The following is a 23,807-nucleotide window of genomic DNA, read 5'->3' on the forward strand; positions in this document are numbered from 1 at the left end:
TGCTCTCCACATATCCAAGCCAGTATCTGATTGCACACAAGGTTTTAAAGAGCCTCAAAGGCAGAAAGGCAAGAAGTGAGCACATTAAGAAGGCCAGGGTAATCCTATGTTTATATATCTCAATGGATTTCGTGATTTCTTGGAGTAGTTTGTACTACAGAGGACGATAAGGATTTGGGAGGAGCAGGGCTCAGGGAGTAGAGAAGAAAGGCTGCACTCTGAAGCTAGAACTTGAGTTTCCCCAAACAACATACGGACTTGAGTCTTCGGATTTACATCCACTTGCCAGGCTGGCCGGATGCCAGCCAGCTCCCACCTGAAAGCCCCGTTCCCAGCCTCAGTACAGCACTGTGCTCCAGGCCCAATAAATCCCGGCTCTCGGCAGGGGCTGCTGGCCAAGGATCAGCACCAAGCGAACACGGGCCCCTTGTTTCCCCTTCGGGGCTTGGTTTACACCTGGCCAGCCCTGAGCATGAGCTGAGGCAGCCCACGTCCACCCACAAAAGCACCAAACCTCAACACATCAGGTGCTTCTCAAACAACTTTTGCAGCCCGAATGCTTTTTGATTACAAACAGGGATTTTTAAACAGAGCAAGTTGGAAACTCTTTACAAAACAAGTTTTTATCTATCGCACATCTTAGACTGGAGGAGGGAAGAAAATCACAGCCTATTGCCAAAGAGATTCCTCCTTGCAGTGAGTCACCAGTTTGACTCAGCTTGGTGGGACGTGAGCCATCTGACAACAATAGAAATCTGGCAGTTCGCATCTGCAAGTTAAACAAGCTCACGCGCCCTAAAAATAAAGCCTGCTAAGCTGCTGAAGTCGTATTTTCCTACCAAATTTCCTGCTGAGCGGTTCCAACCAGCGTTTGACCACATACTGCCTCATTGATAGACCTTCTTGGTTTATTGTAGGCAGAGATTTAATTAGTAAGTAAGGAAGCAAGGAATTCCTGTTGGTGTTTTTCTGAGGGGGAAGTCGGAGCGAAGAACAAATGAGAAAAATTATGAGCGATGTGTACATTTTCCTGGCATCAGAGCCACTTCAGAATAAATGTGATACTATGAAACACACCTCCTTCCTCTGCGTGTCTCCTTTCCTTCCCTTCACAAAGTATGGTTTAAATAAAGAAACATCTGCAGAAACTCTGCAGCAGTTGAGCCCTAATCAGGCAAAGATAAATACAAGTATCAGGGGCATGCACAGAGGTGTAGGATACAGAGGGTCTCTGTGGGAAATGGGTGCCAAGTCACTTGAGCTGCGGAGTGGAATTGGCAGGGGTTTCAGGGAGCCAAACGCCTGGCCCTGATGGGGAAAACGTGCTGCAGTTCAGATACAGCAGTGGAGAGCGCTTGCAGGAAAGTACATATCAAACTATCACAGTATGGAATAAAAAACGAATATACATCTCAGTAAGAAGGAAACGCTACGAGCAAGTCTACACAGCAGATGTATGGAACAAGCTGCTGATAATGGAAGGATGTCTGTGGTGTGGAGCTAACAGCGAGAGCTGGAATTACCCTGCAGGTCCAGAATGACTTTTCTTCTGCGTGGGAACTCTCAGAAGCAGGCCTTGGCTATCTTTGCATCTTCCTGTTTGTATTTAGGGAGAATCCAGGGCAAGAGAGTCCCGGTCCCAGACAGAGGTCTGTTTGGGAAATGAGAGCTGCCACAGGCCAGTCTCACAAGAAGGTTCTCTCTGGAGGCTTTCAAGGAGGACATGGCCTCTGCTAACAGGTGTGCTTAGTGCTCTTCCTAAAGAAGAGCCAGTCCCTGTACAAACAGTACAATCACCCTAATTCTTGCAGTGCTTCTTAGCTACACCATCACCATTAGAAGCGATCTTTATCTGTTAACTAATCAGCACCACAGTTGTGTCTGTGCTTCAAACAGGAAATCAAGAAAACACTACGCCAGGCTCTATGAACAAACAGTGACGTCTTCAGCAGCCGCTGCTGCTGGTGTTTTCACACCTCTCCTGGGCTGCTCTTTCCCTTGCTATTCTGCTAAATATTTCACCTGGGGGAGATGGGTAGCACAGGAGATTTAAAACAGTTCCTCATAAAAACCACTCAGTTCTGTAGCCCCTGCTCCAGCAGGGAAATTTCATCTGGTAGAGCTGAACAGACAGTTGCAGCTGGAGCAGGGTGAGACCAATAGCTCCAACAGGATATATTTTTACTGGCTTTGTCTCACTTGACTGCTACAGAAAGAAACCTAAGGGCTCTAGGCAAGGACTAGAGATCAAGTTTACTTCCTTTTCTTGCAGGGTTTAAAGCAAAAGAGCATGTTTCAATGCTCTCTCATGAAAACATATCAAGCATTTTTATTCTTTTTTCTTTTTGCATTAGCCATGCATGACTGCTCTGGATAAAGACCAGAGTCAGGGCCTGGTATCTGTCTGCATCATTGACATTACACGGGATGGGCTGAGCCGCATCACGAAGTTCCTGAGATACATTAGAGGACACGTTCGCAGGAAAAATTTAACCAGCTCATTTTTAATGTGCTTGGCCAGGGACCCTGTGAGAGGCCTCTAGGCCCCTTACGGAGCTGATGAAAGCTGCCTGTCTCAGCTTTATAACAGAGCCAGAACTGCGAGGTGCTTATCAAAGCAGTCAGACTGTGCAGCTCAAGGTCACAACTTTGCACAGAGCAGCAGTCAGGTTGCAACCTCACACTATGGAAAGAGACCTCCTGCCTCAGTTATTTCACAGGACTAAGGAAAATAATCCTTTCAAAACCTCTATCACCCCAGTCAATATTGCAGCAATGAAGCTCAGCCTGCCACACCATTTCACACAATTCCAGACCCCAAAAAGCTAAAAACAAGTGATTACTGAGATTGCCAGATTGCCACTTCTCATGGAAAAACCTGGTTGTAGGTAGCTGATCTGATTTGTGCTACTCCTCACACTGGAAACATGAAAAGCAAGCAAGAAAAAAACTCATGTTAAAATATTTTCTATATGGAGATAAGAGAAATCGAAATACAAAGGGATGCAGATAATCCAGGAACTGAATCATTAGCTAGCAAGCTCCATCCTAAAAAAGGCTATTTATTCCCAGTACCATCGCAATGGAAAATTATTTCGTGTTAGCTCTTCTTGCACAGCAGCCACACTTGCTGTTTTGTGCCTCAAGCAGAAAAATCAGAGAAGGAATTTTGATTAGAAGTGATCACTGCTGAAGATGTGTATTTGGATAAAGAGACTTTTCATCCAGTTCCTTTTGTTTCTTGATTCATAGTCAAGCTCTAATCCCATGCATATGGCCTGGCAAAGTTGAATTTCCATAGCAACTCTTTTTAAGCTAGCTTCAGGACAGCACAGAAAGCTGGCAAAGGGAAAAGGTTATTTAAATAGCTTGTTACTGCTGCTACTACTAGAAGAAATCTGATGCCAAACATGTAAAACCAACTGGATTTATTTATTTATTTATTTTTAAGATCAATCTATTTAAAAATAAGAACTCCTCTAGCATGAAAACCCTTTTAGGATCTGCACATTCTTGGTCTGCTCTCACTCTGTGAGAAACATTTCCATACATCACTTAAAATGCTCTGTTTCCTGACGGAAGAGGCGAGCTTTCTGCTGAAAGTATACAGCAAGAGAGCAAAGCTGACTTTATTTCCAGTGGTGAGAAATCATGCAGGAACATTTTAGCTAGTCTTCTGTGCTGTAGCAGCTGTTTTATGGTCACACCAATCAACAGAGGAAGAGGCAGGACAGATGGCTGACACAGAAACTAATCTCCCTTTGATCAGCCCAGACTTTCTTCATTAGCTGGAGGACCAACATTTACACTGTTTAGAAATAGATAGAAAAGAAAACTTGCCCAGCATGCTACACACCTTCACTTCTTTGCTTCTGAAAAAGCACAGCCCCATCAGATGCTCCAGCTAAGATCAAGCTGTGACATAGGTAGGACTGAAGCAGGCCCCAAACAAATTTCACACCCCTTTGTCCCAAAATCAAAGGGAAAAATCAGCTCTAGAGAGCTTCCTGCTCTCCCATGAGCTATTACAGGCTTGAAAGAAGTGAGTTTTAGTTCAGGGGTCATGCAGAGATGCCCATTCCCTGCACACTATATTTCAGGATCAGAACTGAAGTGGTTTGCATAGGGTGTTTTTTCCACCAACCATGGAAGTGAGACAGTTTTTCCCTAAAAACCAACAGAAAGAGCAACAAAAACCTGATTTTGGATTGTACAGCCAAACCAAAAAAACAAGGCATAGTCTAGAGTCTGCAAACTCCTACAGTTTGGACACCTGAAGCAGCAAACCACTGCCTGCACCAGCACAGGGCTTCATGCATGAGTGCTTCCGTGGCCACCTCCTTCACAGCTGAGTGCTGACAACATTGTTCTTCCCCCTGAAAACTCAACACAAATCTAGCAGCAGGAAGGAGGCAGCTGGGCATTATTTGGCTGTGAATATCCAGGTGTGCTGCGTTTCACTTCAGAGGGCCAGTCACCCTACCATGTCCATTAAACATGCCTAGCCATGTGATTCTAAAAACACTGCTGACATTTTTCAGTGCTAGAGCCCTAAGGCAACAGCTGCACAATTATTTCAAAATATCAAGAATTTAGTTTATAGACAATGCCAGTATTTCTCTTTGGTCTTTGAAGCACTTCGAAAGCTCATTTCAACAAGTGAGAGCTGAGGTTTGGATACTGACTGATACAAGGCCCAGGGACATTTCTAAGTGTGCTCCAGTGCTCCTTCCCCACTCCTCTGAAGCATCACTGGGATAGCTTGTTAGACACTGTGACAACTAAAAATGCAGATTATGCCGTCTCAGAAGACTATAGAACAAAACACCTTTTCCTTTCAGCTTTTGTGAGCATTAAAAGCATGGTATATCTGAAAAGGAGGGAGATCTGCACAGCCAGCAGCCGTCTCCTTACCTCTGATCCAAAGTCATGATGCTCAGCAAGAAGGGGGATGCGATCCTTGGGTGACACTGGCTGCTGTCTGCGGGCAGGCACTCCTCTGCACACATCGCAGGACTGGTGAGGCAGGGTCAGATAGGAGGATCATCACAACACTTTTCTGCCCACCCTCTGGAGGGGGAATCCTGAAACGGAATGTGTTCGTTAGCCACTTGCATCTGGACACTTGTCACTTTGCAGGCATAGAGATGTCAGCTGCTCTCAGGCATGTCCTGCTTACAGTCTTATGCCACCTTTGAAGGTAAAATCAGCCCTGGTGCTGGCTTTGCAGCCATCTTCCTGCCCTTGGAAATCCTCCTGGATATTGCCTGGCAACTCGTGCTCCCCAAATGCATCTCCTCAAGCTACCTCTTAACCCCCTAACCTTGCTGTTACCTAATTAAATGCATTACCCTGCATTAAGGAATCAGAACTGAGGCTTGGACCAACTGTCTGCTATAACAAAAAGTTATCTGTTTTAGGGGCTTTAATGCAAGTCTAGCCCCTAGAATCATACCCTCAAACTGGGGTAGTGGCAAAAGATAAGCAACGTGAAACAAAAGGCACAGTAACTCCAGGCTGAAGCCCGTAAGCCATGCAGCTCGCCAGCAGCAGCAGGACCAGCCCCATTAGGAGCCTCAGCACCACCGGGCGGCAGTCGCGGGACACAGAACACAACCAAGGAGCTCACAGGGGCCGCTAAAACGCAGCTGGGCCAGAGCTTCCTTCCCTAAAGGATAGGAAATTGAAGGTATCCCTTGGAGGAAAAATATTGTTAGCACCCACATGGCCCTGTAAGTAAAGCAAAGGTAAGGAAAAAAAATCATAATGGTCCTTCAAAAAGCTCGGCTCATCTGAAATCTTCTCCAGGACAGGCTGAGACACTTCAAATCCTTAAGACATTCACAACAAGAATTTATTTCCCTACAGCTGTTTGTGAAGGTCCTCATTCCCCGAGCCACTGTCTTTGTCCCACCATTGGCAGATTCCTTGGATGAAATGTTTGCTACTCCAAAGTGAAAAATTGCTTTTCCCCACTGCAGCACCCTGAGCTCCAGGTCGAACTATTGGAACCCCAGACCTGCATTATCTCCACAATGGAAGCCTCACCTTGCACAAAAGGCACTGACTCTGAGCAGTAGGACACAGCATCAGAATAGAATTCAGCAGTATTAGGCATAAATGCAGAACTAAACCAAAAGGGAGGAATCAGGAATAGACTGCATTTTTATAAAGGGAAGGAAGATGAGACTTTAGGCATGGGCATATAAATACTTCTTTAATTTCTTACACGCCATTGTAGAAAAGGATTAGAAGCTTGCTCTCAGTTATTTTTAAACTAAAATATTGTAACTGCTGCTTAAGGCATATACTGCCATCGTGTGTTCAGAAGGGAAACCAAGAGAAAGCAGTGACCTAAGAAGCTCCATAGGTGAGAAACCACTGCTTTGCTAGGTTTTCAAGCCATCATGTATCATCTACTCCTATATATTAGTGCTTGGTTCTCATTTACCCCTCCAAGCAGTTCAAGCTCATTTTCTCAACTAACCTGTAAGCTACCTCTAAAAATAACACCAACAACACTGTATACACTTCCTCAGCATACTTACTGGCATGCAATAGAACATTCTCCTCAAATAGAGATTGAGATAATCAAACAAAACGAAAGTAAAAATAACAGCAAAAAAGAGCTAATTTAAATCAAACCATTCAAGCAGCTCCTCACACAGGCTTGCCCTCTCCTGGCTTCCCCATCCTGGTTCAGCCCTCAGAACAAGGCTCAGGTGTGAAAAACTCCAGCTGTGCCCACTTTTTCTTTTAATCATGGATTATCAAATTGAAATTGCAGTTCAGAGTCATCATTTGAAAATACTCATTATGATGGCAGAGAATTCTGTAGGCAGTGACCTCTAAAAGTGCTGGGAATTAGTAGTATGAGGCTCTTTAAATAGAGGTACTGAATATACTTTCAGGTGGCTCTCCTTATTAATCCCCTGATCCAGAGTGTCATTGCCATGAAAGGGAATTTGGTCATTACAGGAGATTTTTCAAACAATTATAAAAGGCTTATTGCAACAAGATGGACAACAGTGATGATGACCCAGAAGGCTAAACCACTTATCTTCATTTTGAAGAAAGATAATCAGGAATATTAATGGGAGAGGCAATCTGAAAGACCCCTAGATTTACCAAAAAAAAAAAGCTGATGTGAAACTGAGCTTCCAAACAGACACAGAAGTGGTTAAAACTGAGAGAAGAACCATCTGTTAAAATGTAAACCTAAACCAAATTATTTTGGTTCTTATAAGCCTTTGAGGTTTATAAGAACAAAGCTCTTTTTGTCCCCACTTTCACACCTCTTAGAAAGTTATGTTACTCCAAATTGAAAGCACTGGTGGTTCATGTGGACCCCCATGTCACTGTCAGATGGTAGGCTTTTTCCTTTTCTAATGAAGCACAGGCACAGCCCTGAGCCCCTACAAGCAGTGACCCAGTTTGCCTCCATCCTGTTCTACTCATACACATGCTGAAATGCTTTTGTGGTTTACTGGAAACTTCAGGGACAAGATTAGCTTGCATGGTTCTTTCCAGGGAAGCAGGAGCTACACATTAGCAGCCAGAAGTCTTTCGTGGTAACAAAACTGGGTGTTCTAGATAAGACCATCTTGAGGTGAGGAAGGTGAAAAACTGGGAAATTACCTGTCTACATTTGGAGGTCAGTTAGTCATTAACATCACTAATTACTAATGAATCTCCATTCCTTCAACAACCCAATAGAAAAAGGCCCTGCTTTTACTCAAGCATGTAAAAACCCTAATGAAGAGGCAGCCAGCTCACTGCTTTCCATAGACAGTAGGAGTAATCATGAACTTCCAACAAGCTTGCTAAGTGATGTGACAGCTATAGCCATATCAAATGATAGATAAAAACTTCTGTGCTACCTCCTGTGCCAAAAAAAGGATACAGTGATGAGTTCGAAAAGGCAGTGCAAGGACAACACTGAGCTCAATGGGCACCTGAGGTGCTAATTCAGATGAGTGGAGTCAGGCCAAAAGCACCTGAGGGGTTTGCTCTGTACATTGCTCAGCATAGAGAAAGATTTTTATATTTCTAAGCGAGATTATCTGGAAGAGACTGAAGAAGAGACAAAGATGCATTCAGAAAGACTGGAGACATAGGAGAAACCCACGTAACTACGCAGTTCTGGCTAAGGGAAGACAAAATTCAGGCAGAGCACAGTTGGAAGTACTGGCTGACAGGGCAAACCAAGACTGAAGACAGGATAGTAGTTATTAAAGATATATGGCACTTGGAATTGAATATTATCAAGAGCAAAGTAAGGGTTAGAGTAAGTAATAAGGAAGAACTGAACAGGCAAGGTAGTCTCAGCTGGTAGTCACATTTTGTCATTTTTATATGAGAAAAATAGAAATGTTGTTTGAAGGCAGGAAGAGACTAGAGTTTGCAGGATAAATCAATGTGGCAAGCAGCAGTCAGAACCGTGGATTTGGGATTTGATTAACCCAGAGAAGAATTGCTAAGTACACCAAAATTTCTGAGAAAGAAACCACAAAACGCAGTAGAGAAAGGCAATGATATTCTTCTCAGGTATTCTCAGGTATACATGAAAGCAGAAGGGGATGGGATGAAGGGCAGAGCCTGCAGCTGTCAAGCTGGACTATGCAGTGTGGAAGGAGCCAAAGTGCAAGACAAATCTTTGAGATCACAGACCACAGGAGAAGGAGATTGCAGAGAAGACAAAAATATGAACCGACATCAGAGAACACAGCTGGTGAGGAAAAGCTAAGTGAAGATCCCTGTCAACAACCAGTGGGTGGAGGAGGAGAAAGGGTGTGTGTGGGCTGAGCAGAGGTGTGTGAAGGTAGGGTGGAAAGTAGCAGTGAGGAGGTGAAAATGAACATTATCTAGGGCAGAAACAGCTTGGAGGACTGAAATTTGAAGTGCCTGTGAGGGAGGATGACTTTATCTAGAGACAGATTAAAGATTTCAGAGACAAAAGGAAAAGGTAGGGGAGAGGTAAAGGAAACAAAGCAGGAAATGAACAAAACAAGAGCCAAGTTTGCAAAAATAGTAGTGGAAACAAGTGTGGGAGATGACCTGCCTACATAAGAAAAAGGCCTTCAGAACCAAGGAGAACAGGGAGACAGAACTACTGGCTAGAAAGAAAAAATTAGAACAGATAAGGGGTCTTTTATGAGGATTGGAGATTGAGGGGGGGGGACAGTAGAGAATGAAAAGAGGGAGGCAGAAAAAAACATCTTTATTCTCAGGAAGTGTGTACAGAAGGCAAAAGCAACACATGGGGCTGTTACACTAGCGGAGACAGAAATGAGAAGTGTTTCTGGGTTCAGTTAACAGAAACAGACACCTTCCCTCAGCAACCGTTGCTGAAGCACAGGGGCTGCTGGCAAGGATGAGACCACCAGCAGCCCACACCACAGACACCCAGCTGCTTCCCCTCTGCCACCACAGTGCTGCCAAGACCTTTCTGCCCCAAAAGAGCCCCCCCCCCCAGGGGAGCAGCAGGGCTTATGGTAGCATGAAGTCGATGTGCTGTGCACCAGTAGTCACAGCACCTGCAGGGAAGCAAGGAGGGATGGAGGGCACACCACCCACCCACACTCCCTGTGCCTCAGGGATGGCAAGCAGCACAGTTCAGCCCACCACTTTTTTTGGTCCATTCTACAAAGGAAAAAAAAAAGCATGCCAAAAAAGTAGTAACAGTAGGAAAAAAACAAGGAAGATAACTGAAGAACAAGTCCTTGCCACAGCACTCACCATGGAGGCACCACACCATGTCAGCAGCAAGAAGAGCTTCTTCTCAGTGCCCACCTGGTTATACTTTTAATTAAAATAACAGCAGCTGCACAGAACAAGAAATAAGGGGAAATGAAGCAACAGGGAGATGCAGCACTTACTGAAGTTAATTTTGTTTAAAACTTTCAGGTACATATTTACTGCTAAAAGAAAGTTCAGGTTGATGGAAATGACTCTAATATCTGTAAGAGAAAATGGTTGAAGTACTTTGTACCAAAAATTCATAAGGTTCTTTGTTTCAAAGTGACATCTTTTCCTCATTTCACATTTTCTGAACAGTGGAATAATTCTCTGCTTTCCCTACACCTACACATCTACAGAAGTTTTTTTCCACTCATCTTCATTTCAGTGAGAAAACATTTAAAGTTAATTTTTACTTACCATAAATGATTTTTAGAAATGAACTTTTTTGTATAATTCCACATGCATTTTATTTCCAGCTCCTTAGACTTCTCAAAAAATTCATGACAGGGCCCAGTCTTTAATAACACATCTTCAATGTTATATGTCTAAATTTCTTCATTTCACTGCATTTCAATAGTAGATACCTTATAGCCTGAGGCAAATAACTGTCTACAGAAGAAATTTTAGTATCTGGAGTGGAACTGAAGCTTATTGTTACAAATAGTCACATAATTAGGTTAAAAAGGAAATAAATCTTTACAAAGTCAAGCTCCTTCCTGTTCTGAATGCACATTTTCAGTAAAGGAAAGTCTATTTAGCCAGGGTTTGAAGCTGCTGAAAAATAATCTTAAAATAGCAAGTAAGCCCAAGAAGCTAATAAGTCATTTATAAAATAATTTACCCTGCAAATATAATTGTATGAAATTGAAATGAACTCCACAGCCATGGCTGCCACAGAGCAAGAAATGGGTCAGACATTGGCAGGGAAGGCGCCTACACAGCCCCATTAACAGTGGTTTCATAGATGAAAGGAAGAAAAAGCAGTTCAGCAGCTGGAAAGGCACTAGGTAAAAGGAGAATGAGGCTCAGGTCTTGCTCTGACCTTTAAGCCAGGTATGCCAGGGTAGATCCAAACAGGATTTTGGCAGCTCACACAGGTAGAGCCTCTAATCCCAAACTGAGATCCTGCAGTTTCTTGTACTTCTACTGCCTGAACTCTATAGACATCTCTCATCTTAACATTTTAGTGGTTCCAGACAGGGCATGGGGCACAACTTGCTTAATCTTAGATAAGAATTAGTCATGTAGACTTCCCTTTAGTCACTGAAGAAAAACAAGCACTTACAATAGCAAAGTTTATCTTCTAGAACAGGCATCTAAAACTATCACACCCTGACCATACTCATTTCTTCTTGGTAGCCAAAGAAGAATCCCAGAGCTCTGCTGCATGCCTCAAGTCACAGGAGATGACCAACTCAGCATTGCCTAAAGCATAGTGGTCCTGGCCAAGTGCAGAATGTTCCTTTGGGCTCCAGCAAAATCCCTAAAGACCCTCTGGAGATGCTGAGCCCAACAGACATGCTTTGTTTATACCCTCCTGATGGCAAGAGCCATCAGACCTTCAACACAGCAGCACAGGCAGTGTTTTCTTTAGAAGTAAAATTTGAAAAGGGCCTCTAGCCTAAGCTCTTTATGACCTCATCTCAGTCTCTTATCTGCACAGGATGCTGGCTTCTCCAGATGCTATTATACGATGCTTTGCTTTTGCCAGGGACCATTTAGGAAGAACCAACACCTTATTCAGTTCTGCATCCACTCCAAAAACAAACAGCACAAAAAAACCCAACCAAACAAAAAAAACCAAGCTAGTCACTCTAACACTGAGATTTAAAGCCTGTAAGTCCTTCGTTTGCTCTAGCTCCTTTATTTGAGGAGCAGGAGATGTTCAGGCATTCTCAGGGAGTTGTACAACCTCAGGCTACAGAAGACACAAGGGTGGCTATTGACTTGAGGTCAGCTGAGCCAGGCTAACCCCAGCAGAAGGGGTGCCCTCACCCACAGGGTGCAGCCCCCCAGGGCAGGCACAGAGGGCCGCTGGTAATGCGGCTTATCCCATCCACAGTCCCAGACAAGGCAAGCATCGAGCCAGGTCCAGAGTCCATTCAGCAAGCCCAGGCAGGAGCAAAGGGAAACAGGGCCAGGGGCAGGGCTGGAGACCAGGCTACAGCCTGGGTACAAAGCCATCCCTCAGGAGCCCCAGCTAAAGACAGGGCTCAAGACAAGCCACAACGTGCATCCAAGGGCCCTCCTCAGAGAGGAATTACCTGCACAGCATGGCTGGTGTCTATCCTAGAGGCACGGCCAGAGGGGGGCTGGAGACAGGCATGCCTGCACCAAGCACAGAAAAGAGCAGAGGCCCCTGACCTGAGCTTAAATGGAGCCGTGGGCAGGTGTGGGGAGCACAGGTGAAACTGTTCCAGGGCTGTTAAGGAGTATTGACTTCGTGTAATGATTTAGTAACTGCATGTAGCTGCTGCCAAATCATGCTGCTCTGAGGTTGTTGCTTGTAGATCCCTGCAGCCTTCCAGACTTGTATAGTAAGACACTGAGTCACTCTTGCACCAAACTTCCTTTCAGCAGGCCCCTGAAAACCCTTCTTCCTTTACCAGTAAACCAATGCTCTGTCTGCACAGCAGAGGCCTCTTCCCTCTCGTCACCACCACCGTAACTGCTGACCGCAGTGTGGGAATGTGGTCTTGCAAATCCCAGTCTGATCCTCTCCCCTCAGCAGGTCTCTGCTGGCCTTCTGCAAGCACAGGGACAGGACATAGAAGCTGATGGTCTTCACCTCCCGTCCCTGTGTCTCTGCAGCCCATCTGCATGCTATTGTGCACCCTGTGTGCCCTGTGGCCCCATGGTGGTGAGGAGGGCCTACAAAAGCAGAGTGGATTTCCACTGCAGGAGCCATCAACCACAGCTTTGGCAAAGGCAAGAGCCAAGGCCCAAGCAGCGCCTGAAAGAGCGGTGAGGTTGGTGTGAGGAGTAGGTCCATGCGAAGTGACTGGCTGTGGTTCACTTGGCCACCCCGCTTCTTCCTGGCCAACGCATCTGCGCCAGGGCTGGCCTCTGAGCAACTCCCAAAATTCAGTGGTTCTTGGCACATGCCTTTCCTCCACCTCATCTGTAGTCCTTTCTCACATGGACTGCTTGAAAAGTCATGTCCTACGTGATGGGTCCTAGGTCATGTCCTAGGTCATGTCCTAGCCTCGTCTGATGTGACAGAAGTTCACCCTGCTGAACTCAAGGCTCTCGATGTGAGCAGCGCAATGCACTGAGTGCTCATTGCAGCTCTCCATCCAGCTGCCTTTGCTGGCCTTACCCCCTCTCACACTCTTTTCCAGGACTGCTTAGAACAAAAAAAAAAAAAAAATCTCTAGCCAGAGTGCTGTATCAGTAAGTAAATAGGAAAAAGATGGCACAGACTAGGAGCCAGCCCTAGTGATTTTGAGGTTTGGGGCAGCAAGCACAGAAATGTCACGCCAGCTGTCTCTCTCTGGGTGGAACAGTGAATGGATTGAGAACAAGCTGCTGTTTCGGAAGTGTTTGATTTGAGACTGCCATGGTGTGCAGGACACATTCTAGTCTATGAAGAGTAAAAGGCCCTAAAATCTGTGAGGATCTTTTTGGAGGACAGTTGGCCAATGTGCCCATCAGCAGAGCTGCAGAGCAAATGGATTTCTCTGGCTAGGGCAGGCAGCTACAGAGGCAGAGCTGAATAAACACTGACATGAAGGGCTGTGTAGGTAAAGGGACCAAGACCAACATGAGAAATCAGAAGCCTTTTTTCTTATTCCTTCCTGTTTCTTGGTCCCCTTTCTATAAAACAGTGCTAATAACACTGACCTGCCTAATGCTGAACATGTTAAAGGCCACAGCGTGCTCAAATAAGTCATCACTGAAGTTACATAAATATACAAACGTGTCTGTGCTTCATCTCATACCTCAGGAGCCTTTAGACCCGCTGTCTGGGGAACTAATAACGGTCTAGTCGCAGCTGCACGAAACAGTGTGGGCTATAAAACCTGCCCACAAAGCTGTGTAAATATTAAGACAGCTCATGCAAGGAACTACGCTGTTACAACCACACTGCTCTCCATGCTGGAGCTAAGAGGTCTGAAGGTAATGCATGCTGCAGTGACTGCGTGAAGGGGACTTGTACACCATGGGATTTTCCAGCGGGCCAGGATTGGTTTGGATTCTGGTTGGGGTAGTCACACTTCAGTCAAATAAATCAGGACGTGCAGTGGGGAGTAGAGGACAAGTTTATACAAGAGGACAGACAGTTCCCAACCATGTTGCTCCAAAGTGAAAATTTCAAGAATGTGAAACCTCAGTGAATTTGTACTAGGTAATGCTGCATGTCATACAGCTGCCTGGTTGGTGTTCTAGTATTAGCAGCCTTTTGTGCAAATTTACTCTCTTGATCAGAAATAGATTGAGATCTTGATGAGAAATAGATTGAGAGAAGAGTGTTTTGTTCCCCTCAAAGTTTTCTTTGGTGACCCACAAGGACAAATCTCTTGTCTTCACCAGTGATCAGCTTTCCATCAGCAACCACTCCCAAACACTCAAAGATGAGCTTGAACAAAGTATTTGGGCTTCTTTAGAGTGGGTTTGGTAGAACAAAGGTACCAAAACTGCAGTCTCATGCCGGCACCACTTCCCTGGATCAGACCAAGTGCTGCAGCCACTTTGCAATCCACTTGCGCTACCAAATGGCCATGGAACTGTGTCACAAGCCTGGAGCTGCCCCTGTCCAGCTCAACTCCTGCCTCAGTGCAGCTGGAATCCAGAAAAGAGCTGCTCCTTCAAGCCTCACGGAGAGCTTAGTTGGCCCAGTCTCTGTGCTCACAGTCCACTGACGGGAGCAGGCTATTCTCAAACAGCAGCTGCAGAGGTGCTTAAAATAAACAAACAGAAACCAAATGCATGCATGGTTGCGGTGGTGCTACTGCTGCCCCTTGTCTGTAATGTCCACGTGGCTGGAGGACCTGCTCAGGCTCTGAGCAGGCATTTAATGTGGGTTCCCACCCATGTCTCATACCTCAGGGGAAACTGCCCTAACTACTGTGCTTGTCAGTTATTCCTTGTAAAAATGAAGGGTGCCTTCTCCACCCTTCCTTCCTCAGCTCTTCCACTTGTGCAGCCAAGAATACAAGATACACTGAGCTGAAGGAAGGAGGGAAAGATCACATCATGGACTCAGCTTTTCCTCTGAGCTCCTCCCTGCTTGCAGCGCCTGCTCTTCTGTGGAGCCTGCTGCCCTGGGGCAGGAGGAGAACCCATGAGCCACAACAGAGCTTCTGCATTTGCTTCAGTGTTCTAACATCAGGCAAGGCAATGCCTATTGCCCAAGGATATGTAGGTGCATTGGCTTTAGCCCCAGCATACATAAGCAGGAAGCAGTCGCATATGCTCTAGGCTGGTTTCAGAAGAAAGTTATATATAGCCATGTCTGAAGAAATAGCTATGAGATGAAGGATAGCTGAGTTTTGGCATTAGACATGTAATTTTCAACATACAGATGTAACAGAAGAGGCTGTTGGATATGTGAGGAGATGAGTTCAGACCTCGATGTGAAAAGGCTCACATTTTAGCAGCACAGCAGTGGAATTTAAGTGCCCTCCCTCCATCTTTTGGTAATCATTTCTCAACAGAGAGGATTAAATTAGGAAAGAAAAACAATGAGTTTCCACAGCTGCAGAGCTCCTCTGGCTTCTGCAGTAGCTTTAATCTATGTTTCAGGAAGCAAAAATATATTTTTGCCATTGCCCATTCACCACCCAGGAGAGTAGGTTTAATTACTTTTGCCAGTTTTAACAAGAAAACATATTGTCAGCAAATAGCGAGCATTTCCTGCTTGCAGATTTGGCTGGACAGCACATGAAGTCAGTCCTGTTGCTCTCTCCCTGCTCTGCATGCCTGTTCTGTGGTTTGCCTGTCTCAGCACCAGGCTCTATGTGGTCACCGTCCCTCCCTCCTCCTGCAAGCTGGTCCATGAACTGCTCAGCATGTGCTTATCCCTTTCTGTTTCCTACACCTCTCCCGCAGCACCACCTTTCAGGGCACAGCACTTCTCACCTGAGCTGTCTAAACATGCACTGGCCACCACACGGCTGCAGCAGGAGCTGTGAAACCCTCCCCAGCCCTCGCAACATCCCTCTCATGCCCTCATTGGAATTTTCCTCCCGCTTTAATACATGCTGTCTTGCAGCGCACACACTGAAGAAGGTGTTTCTTTCCTTCCTCTGAAGCATCTGTTGAGACTGCTGACAAAAGGCAGGATATTGCTCTGATGAAGGCTGATGTCTTCTGCTCCATGTCAATCTAATAAATACACATTAATGGAGCTAACTTGAAATTCCTGATACAGTGACTGTTCAGTGCTTCTTCCAGTTATTACTCTCCTTCCAGTTACAAAGAAAGGAAGAAAAAAGAATAACCAGGGCAGATCTTTGCACCCTGACACCTTTGTTCTATTGAGAAAAGTTCTCATATCACTCTCATATCACTGTGCATGCCTTGACCACAAACCAGTGTTGTTTTTTTAACTGTCTAATAGTTCTCAGAACAAAAAATGGCTGCACCATGAGTTTAGGAGATGCAGCTGTACAAGACAATACATTTTAACATCTACTGTGGCTAAAAAAAAATAAATAAATTATCTAGATGCAAAGATGCTAAGAAGCCCTGGGAGAAATAGAGATGGGGGTGATGTCGATCTGGAGGAGGAACCTGAGAATTGCTAACAGATCTGTGAAATGTCCATGTTCTGCTTACAGAGAGTAAACAGAAAAAACAACACAGCACCAAGTGTTTTGAGAAAGCTCAGTAAGCCAAACAAACAAACAAACAAACAAAACCCCACAACCAAACACACCAACTGCACTTTCCCAGCCTGAAATGAGAAAGTGTAAATGGTCTTGTTCAAAGCCAATTATTGTTCTCTGTCAGAGCCCAAAGCAATCTGTTGTTCCCTCTGGCTTGCTTTATGGGGCATCATAGGACTGATGTGCTTCTTGGAAATGTGGAGCTAAGGCAGTGTCCCCATGACCACAAGGCATTCTTCCACTGATTTCAGGGAGGAGGGGAAATAAGAATGTTTGCTTTCAATCTGGAATTATATTTAAGAAGCCAGTTCTGAATTTTTTCTCTCTTTGCCTATTTTTTGGGATGTTCTACATGTGGAGCCTCCCTGACTGTATTCTTCGGTTTCTCGACAGGTTTTAAATGAAGAGGGACTATTCCAGTCTCAAAGGCTTTCTTTCAAATCTCCCAAACATTCTCAAAAGTTTCAATTTTAAAGCAGCATAAACTGAATGTTATAATTAAGTTAGAAATTTGTAGGACTATTGGTTCCTCAAGGGGACGTAGAACTGTTGTGACCTGGCTCCCTAATCTTAGCTAAATGTGTGCAGTGTGTGTGGGAAGTTGTTTGCAAGACATGTTTGTGGTAAGTGCTCTTAATATTTGCGCACACAGCTCAGACGCGCTTCAAGCAGACCTGATTTCTGTGCAAAAATGTAAACACTGTACCAGCCCTGGAACCTGTGTGGAGTGTTTGCATGGTATTTTGGCAGTTAAAGCTTGTATTTAAACCCTAGGATAAGGGTTTTGAGATAGTGGTTCAGGTATAGTGCAACTGGTATTTGCACTTTCCCTCTCCAGACACAACTGTAATGCAGAGGCAAAAATAAACTTAGACTGACTTAGAGGCAACAAATATCCAACCTTCAGCAATCCTACTTAAGGAATTAGTAGCTTAATAAAAGGTGAGAAACTAAAAAAGTGAGAAAATGGAGATGAAATTTTAGAAAAGCATGATGTATCTGTGTTATTGTATCATCCCAGCATCTGAAGGATGCTCTTTGCTAGCTCAAGACATGGCAAAACTGCGGAATACTGCTGATGTAATTAAGATATTATTGGGCTGCATTTCCTCCCCAAGTGTCACAGAAAAGCAGTGCCTGGTGAGTGAAAGACAAATTAAAACAAGAAAACAAGAAAAAAAAAAAAAAAAAAGAGACAACTTAAATATAGAGATACTGGAGAAATCATCAAAAGTAGAAGTAGTGACTGAAAAAAATCAACAGGGCCAATGAATTGTCATTGCCAAGGAAATCTTGACTCCTCTGTCCATATGAAACTGCTTGTAATAGCACTGGCTTATTCATTCCTTCCAAAACACAGCTGGAGTTATTAACAGCCCTCCTGAGATGGAGGCGAAGGACAGCGTTCGCCAGAACGGGAAGCAGGCCCCAGGTCCGACACGCATTCATTCCCCTTGGCTCCTGCTCTGCTCCCTCCCACCATTTTCAGAAGATCAAATTCACCTTCTTGTGGGATGCCACAGCCCCTTTCCAAGCCTCTTCCCAGCTCTCCTCTGCCTAGCTGCCTACAACTTGCTGTACTGTAGCTCTTCAACTAAAGCTCCACAGGGAGGAGCAACCTTGGCATTCCTAGTGGCAGTGCTCAGCATCAGCGGAGTGCAAGCACAGCGAGGCAGCCTGGTAGTCTGTTACACATAGTGCAAGAGTGATAGCTTATATAAGTTCTTTATAAGCAAAAACACCATCAGAGTATGCTTAGATAATATAATGCTTCTCAGGAAGCGCTGAGATAAAGCCACTCTGTCTTTGTGTACACACATCCCTGCACCTCTACCTTTGGAAATTAAGCTCCCAAGACTTTATCCTGCTGTGTTGGAATCATTGAAAATAGTGATAGGAACAAAACCTTCTCAAACCTTGCTTTTTCACTCTTCCCACCCGCCAGTGAAATCCTTCTGGTAGATGCTTTGTTTTGTAGGTGTTGTCAGTGCTGTTTCTGATCTTAATGAAATGACAAATTAGTTGTTTCATGAACCTGTTTTCTCTCGTGAATTACTCCCCTTAGAGCCCTTTACCAGACAGCAGCTGCTCAGAGCAGAGCTGAAGTATGACTTCTGCTGCTGATGTCTTTGTGGTAGCTGCTGATGTCACTGAACTTTTTTAACTTTTTTTTTTTTTCTTTTTTCTCTGAAGAGGTTTACATCTTGATAGCTAGGCACATGCCTAGACGTGTGTTCATGTTCTCAATACACCTCTTTTGTCTTACACCTCACCTGACAGCCCTTTCACTGCACAAATCCAGCATGATGCTGCCAGCTCTGCACAGTGCCTGGGGATGCAGGGATCTGCTAGCCTCCCTTGGGAAATAACTCATTTGTAGCTCAGCGTTGTCCCACAGAGCATGAAGGCAAGGTGATTCCATTGCAGTCCTACCCTTCTCCATCCATGTATCTGCTCGCCCTTCTGCACCCCATAAACCCCTTTTCTGCTGGACCCTGGGGAGAGCTTTCCAGCTTGGGCTCCTGCAGGTCCTATGGATTGCCAGCAGCACGTATGGCTGCTGGGTCTTAGCCCATGCACCACTGGCTGCACACACTTGAATATTACTTTGAAGGACAGTCAGTGGAGTTAGGAAGGATTTCATCCTTCCTTCAGCTGCAGCTGGCTTTGGTTTAGGGCAGAAGATATGAACGGTTCTTAGAGGGGATTAGCTTTAGTGTCATGCCCCTACCATCAATATATTCCATTTAGTTGACTTGCTTTGACTTTTGCTCTTGTATGGTTTGATTTGCGTACTGACCTCATTTGTGTATGTTAGCAGTTTGACCTCATTCTCATCAAGTTATTCCTGTTTTTTAAAATGTATTCGAGTTCTCTGCTGAAACCCTTGCTGCTGTCTACCCAGCTGAAGTGAAAGGGGAAGCACAGCCTTACGTGATGAAGTACATGAGTGGATGTGGCTCATATTTGTTAGGAGGGTGTTTTCCAGCCTCAGGAATCCCCCATGGAGTGCATTGTTTTTGTGTTCCAGTTCACATGAAAATGCTTGCCCTTCACCGTGCAGCTGTCCTGTGCGGGGTGCAGCAGCCTGCAGCATCACAGATGGTATATGGGACAACGGCTTTTGAAGCTGCACCATTTTCCTTCCAACCTTCTTGGTGCCCACTTCTTTGCCTTTCCATGCATACCAAAACCATCATGTGTGCTCTTGTAGGCGGTGTTACATAAAGGATGGGAACTTCTTTGGCCTGTTTTGCTGAGAGGAAGTAATGCAAGCATGCAAATACCTGAACTCAGAGCCGTGGATCTTCCCACACTGGTTTCGTGAGCTTTCCACAAGAGACCCAGGCACTATCTCTCTTTACAGTTATCACAGCTGCTGGCTTGGGCAGAGTATGAGCTGTAGGCACGGGAATGCCCCAAAGGTTCCAACACAGGTTGAAAGCCTCATTTTCTGAAAGCCAGCTACTATATTCATATAAGTTCCCAATGGCAACAACCTGGGGGCATACAACTGCACACCAGCATTGCATATGTTCATTACCACTCTTCTTACAATTAGCTTGCCAATACAAAAGTGGCTAGGCACTGGCATGTAAGAGTTGACACAACTCTAGCAGATGATTGCTCTAAAGTTGATTTGGCTCCCTTGGTATGATGACTTGGTACTAGAAGGTAGGAAAAATCTCCTTGCAGAAGTCTATGAGAATTGAATCCTCATGCAGAGAGCTCTAAAGCCTGTTAGTTGTGTAACATTTACAGTTAGTTGGATCTCACCAGACTATGCCAGTCTTTCTCCTCGCTGGTGAGTGATGGCAGTTAGCACAGTGCTCCGAAAGACAAGTTCAGGATGTGTTCAATACATTGGGTGGATAAGGAAAAGGGGTCGCACGTGCAGGCTTGCTGGAGCTGCTCCAGAGCATGGGCTACTTGCTGCTATGTAGGCACCTTTGGAAAGAGAACTTCTGCAATCCTCTTGGACAAACTGGGCAAAGCAATTAAAATCACCATGTTGTGAAAAATAAGCAAGCATTCCTCCCCCAGTCCCTCCAACATATAAATTTTCTTTCATGCATTCCAAAAAGCCAGAGGTTACTGGATTCTACGCGTTAAGGGATTCTGAATTGTTTAGGACGGCAAAGAAGTTTTAGCAAAGACAACGGATGAACTTATTTTTAGTATCAGCTGCATGGAAAATACTTATCAGAGGCTGTGGTGTGTTAGATTGTAAGACATGTTTCCTCCTTTTTAGTTTCTGCTGAAAAAAACACAGAACTTTAGAAGCAAATGACAATAATAAAAAAAACAACTGTTCTGATAGGTAACTATTTGTGACTGGTATTGGCAAACCCCAAATCTGTCATGAGAAAATCTTCCCAGTTTCGTTCAGCTCCAGAGATTCAAGGTACTCAGCTGCTCTGAATAAAACCTGGGGTGAGCTTCCAAGGTTGTGCGTCTCCAAGATGTTACAAGATGTTCTTTCTGCTATTGGAGAAGATCTTTTTTGTTACTGTAGAAACTCTTGAAATATGAACCTTTTCAGTTCATCATCTATTTACAATTTCAATATTCTACCAAAGGGAATGAGTGCTGTGGGATGTTGTAAGTGATGAACTAAGAGCTAGCAGGCTTCTCTATTAACAAATGCTCCTTTTTTGAATTAAAAACCTATTTACAACAGAATCTGCTTTCCTTTGGGACTGAAGTAGCATGTGTGCTGGTACGAGGACCAGGGGAAATTATTAACTACATGGTGTAATTGTGCTCTGTAATTTAGCTCTGTAACAGCGAAAGAGTCAATAATGAGCAATCGCGTTTGAGCTGCCGTAAAAATACAGTCAGGTAATTAGAAATTATTTCTCACAGTACACCCAGTTTTTACCTTCTTTTAAACTTTTTTTTCTTCTTCTTCAAAGGGAAAATTATCATCATTGGGAGGGGGAGGAAGGGAGGAGGGGGAGTAGAAAATTTTGAAACGTTTGTCGTTCCGTGTTCCTCTTTTTGTTATCTGATTCAGAGCATGCGAGAGGGTTTTAGAATAGTCAACACGTTTATGTACTTCAGTGTCCACATATGCTTTTCACTTCCTAAGTGATTACTTTCTTTAAATAAAGCTTTATAATATATAAGGATTATATATAGATAAAAATATAAGTTATATAATGTTATGTACAATATGTACAAATATTATATACTATGTATTATATAGTATATGTGGCATATTGCATGTTAAGTATCACATACATCATATATATTCTATATACTATATATAAATACGTACATAAGGATATTATAACCTTTATAATTAATATATATAAAATATTAATTATGTAAAATTATTATAATAGTAATAATCATTTAGACATGTTTTTGCTTTTTGTCTTGGCTCCCACTAAAGGGCTGTAATCTGTTTTATCAGAGACCGATTTTTTTTTCCTTGTGTGCAGAAAGCATCCTTATCTAAAAAAACTGCTTCGGATGTTCTGTGAAGTAAAACGCCTGAATGCTGTTCCTGCCCAGTAAGACACACAGTAGCAACTTGATTTTGGATTTTGGAAAGGAGCTCAGAAAGGAAGGAGAAGCATGGAGAATGTGCGGTAGCATGCTTCTACATGCGGTCATTCTTGCACGTTGAAACAAGCTTCCCAGTAGCCAAACAGGCAATTTGAAAGTAGTTTTTGCATTAAGCAGTAAGAGCAGGTATTGCTCAACTCTTCCTGAAGCACCGTGTGGCGGCGGCGGCGCAGGCACGTACTGCTGCAGCCTCTAACGTCCAGGCTGGTTCTGCGGTTCAACCCCAGCAGGCAGGTAGCTCCGGGGCTGCAGCACCTTAGGGGATCCTCTCGCCAGGGACCTTGCTCCACGCACAGGTTTCTCATCTCTAAGGTGGAGGACACAGAAGTCAGCCGTGCTGCAGAGCACCCTGCACCACCAGTAACCAGCCCCAGGAGGCACAGATATGGCTGAGGCTGAGCCGCTGGTCAGAATTCCTGCAGCTATTGCTCGTGCCATTTTGCAGGAACTGAGCTCTCTTCTCATGCAGGTACTTCTGAGAGCGAATGTTTCTGGTAAACACATCATTCTGGTAAGCAAAAGCCAAGAGCAGGAACAATTTTAGGCATGGTATGCAAATTGAAATTTTAGCAATATAATTAGGACAAATAGATCTATGGGGAAAGTACATCTGTAACCAGTGTAACTGTCTGCAAAATCCCTAGTGTGAGTTTGGTTTTATCAGCAAAAACCCCACTTCCTCACTCCTTGCCTGCAGGATAACATGCTTAGGAAATGCATATGCGATACAGGCAAGCAATACTTGAATCCTTCAGGCTGTTTATGCCACAGTCCTCTTCTAGTGCCAAACATACCTTAGGGGTGGTAGCTTGGTACTGGACAGGTGACAGGAGGTTTTTGGCTGTACATATTATTTTAGCCAACTCTTCCAAAAGCCCAGACAACAAACAGCCTTGTGGTTCAGCCAGGAAAATGTTATCCCCTTTTACAGGTTGGTAAACTCAAGCATGAAGAAATTCGGCAGAACTATTCTGCAGGTGCTGTGATTTGCGCCTTTAAATCTGTCTTGTTACCAGGCTTTTTGTATAACTGTCCGCACTAAACTTAGAACAATCTGTGTGCGTAGGCACAGGGCAGCAACAGTGGCTGCAACTATTTTGTAAGCAGAGCTGTTCACAAATATGCAGTGCATTGTGACCAGGTTTTGTATCATTAGGGCTTACTTTCGCAACTCGTCAATGTGTACCAACATGTACAAGTGCACCTCTGGTTAACTTCATCTCCCTTTGTCCAAAGAATATGGCTTTTGCTCAAATTGATCAAGCCCATTAGTGGCATGAGGGGTGAAAGAGTTATATGCAGAAGCTCATGCAGACCAGAGAACATCTGCAGAAGAGATAATACTTGTTTTCATAAATGTTACTCGGGTCAATCACTGACCTGTTTCTGAATTGCTGTTCCAAGTCACGCTCCGCTTAGCTTCCTGGGCTACTGTGAGGTGACTGAATGTAAAAGACAGCTCTGTGGCTGGATAAATTCCAGTAAATACGTTTCCACTGCTGACGACCAACCTAAAAATCAGCTAAACAGGATGTAATGATAAACACTGCAATATTGGCCAAAAGCTCACTATTGCTTTTCATGAAGCCCATTTAAATAGTTTTAAAATAAACACCTGACAATCTCCCAACTTCTAGCAAGTTCCTTTGACAATTCATGGAA

General features: G+C 44.3%; 1 long non-coding RNA gene across 1 annotated transcript; it reads right to left on the minus strand.

Annotated features, from left to right (window-relative positions):
- Positions 1-2,956: 2,956 nt before the first annotated feature.
- On the minus strand, positions 2,957-12,082 carry LOC121077189. The gene is made up of 3 exons (XR_005823939.1): positions 12,006-12,082; positions 4,915-5,084; positions 2,957-3,808 (listed from the first exon to the last, which is right to left on the minus strand). It is a non-coding gene; the product is annotated as an uncharacterized LOC121077189 (long non-coding RNA).
- Between the last annotated feature and the right edge of the window lie 11,725 nt (positions 12,083-23,807).

This window comes from Cygnus olor, chromosome 13 (genome assembly GCF_009769625.2).
Source record: "Cygnus olor isolate bCygOlo1 chromosome 13, bCygOlo1.pri.v2, whole genome shotgun sequence".
Taxonomy (NCBI): domain Eukaryota; kingdom Metazoa; phylum Chordata; class Aves; order Anseriformes; family Anatidae; genus Cygnus; species Cygnus olor.